The sequence below is a fragment of the Triticum aestivum genome, chromosome 5D, assembly GCF_018294505.1.
Source record: "Triticum aestivum cultivar Chinese Spring chromosome 5D, IWGSC CS RefSeq v2.1, whole genome shotgun sequence".
In the NCBI taxonomy this organism is placed as follows: domain Eukaryota; kingdom Viridiplantae; phylum Streptophyta; class Magnoliopsida; order Poales; family Poaceae; genus Triticum; species Triticum aestivum.
Genome location: NC_057808.1, coordinates 525,075,935 through 525,077,979, shown reverse-complemented (window position 1 = coordinate 525,077,979; position 2,045 = coordinate 525,075,935).

Sequence of the window (2,045 nt, the reverse complement as noted above, 5' to 3'; positions counted from 1 at the left end):
CCTCTCATATATGGTGGAGACTCGACAGACTTACAGTCAACCCGAAATATCGTTTAATTATCTTTCTAAAAGAGGATTTGGCTGGTCTCACCTCGATGTCGGAGGGGGCGGTGACGGGGACGACGGCGGGGATGATGGAGGGGCCGGGGGCTCCTAGATTTCTGCGAAAACAAAAACCCTGTAAGCTATCAACTAATCATAGTGCTCTCCAATTTTAGCATTCAAAGTAGGATCGGAGTAGTTTTCCATTTTGAGCATTCAATAAGCAAAATCAAATCACAAAATAAAGTAGTATTCAAATTAGGATGCATTCAATTATAAGCAAAACTACATCATCTCCATGCGTCCGTACATCGTCGAATATTATCACTAATACACCTCGAATACTATCATACATATAGCATCGCTAGTACAGCTAGAACAGTAGCGCCCGACGGGTATCGGCGCGGGCGATGGACACCCAAAGGGACGGAACCATCACAGGATCATAGCTCCAGTGAGATCCCTGAAGAACCTGCCAGGTATTGTCGAACCTGCCCTCCAACGCAACCATGTAGCGATGGACGTGCTGATCCTCCTCGCTGACACGGTGACGTACCACCTCCGCGGTGTCCGGAAGCCTCGGCACCGTCACTGGCCCACGCGAGCGCCACCAAACAAGGATCAGGTCAACGACGGGCTGGTTCCTCACCAACCTACGCCCACCGGAAGGTAGCACCTCCCAAAACCAGCCCGACGGAGCCCAGTCCCGGACATGGCCCCTCTGATCAAGCCGGCCTCCTCCGCCGAGTCGACGACGAGGATGCGTGATAGGCATCGTCAACGTCGATGCGGGAATAATTGCTTTAACTAAAAAACAAACTAGTTCTATTAATTTCCTTGCTAAAAATAAACTACTTCTATAGTAAAATAAACTAGTTTTGTTAAATCAACTAGTTCAACTACTAATTAAGCACTTACTATAAAGAAAATAAAGTAGTTTTATTAATTAATCAACTAGTTCAACTACTAAGCACTTACTATAAATAAATAAAATAAAGTAGTTCTTACTAAAAATAAACTACTTCTATATATAGTAAAATTTAATAAAATAGTTCTATTAATTAATCAACTAGTTCAACTACTAAGCACTAACCTAAAATCGATATGTACTAATAATTAACCTCAATAAAAAATTGTATGAACATTATATTCATACATACATAGCCACATCCATTCATCATATAGCTACCACATACATATATATATATACATTATATATATGAAAAAATGCAATGAACAAAAAAATAATACAAATTATATGAAAAATAAATAAACAAAGCCGTGGCGTGGCGGCCGCTCACATCGGGCGACGGAGGGCGACGGCGTGGGCGGCGGAGGGCGACGGCGACCGCGGCGGGCCGGGGGCGGAGGGCGACGGTGACGTACGGGCGACGGCTCGAGGGCGCGCGGCGGAGGCCGACGGCGACGGCGGCGGGGGGCGGAGGACGACGGCGACGGGCGATGGCGTGGGCTCGGGTGCACGGGCGACGGCGACGGCGGCGGGGCAGCCTGGTGGCGTAGATCGAGCTCGCGGCGTCGTCGGGCGGGGGGAAACTGGCGATGGAAATCTAAAAATTTCCTAAGTGCTGGCTTATATAGCAAAGGCTTTGGTCCCGGTTCAACGCACAAACCGGAACCAATACCCACCCTTTAGTCCCGGTTGGTGGCACCAACCGGGACCAAAGGCCTCTTTTCACCAGCCCAAAGGGCGGGAAGCAGAGGGCTTTGGTCCCGGTTGGTGGCACCAACCGGGACCAAAGGGGAGCATTGGTTCCGGTTGGAGCCACCAACCGGGACTAATGTGCTGGCGCGGTGCGGTGGGAAGTTTAGTCCCACCTCGCTAGCTGAGAGAGCTCAGCACCTGTTTATAAGCTGCGTTGCAGCTCAGGTGCTGAGCTCCTCTCTAATATGCAGGCATTACATGCCTAACCTTGTCACTGCCATGTTGGGCCTATTGGGCCTGCGGGCCTGCATCCTGGCCCATGTGCAGATGGGTTTCTAGT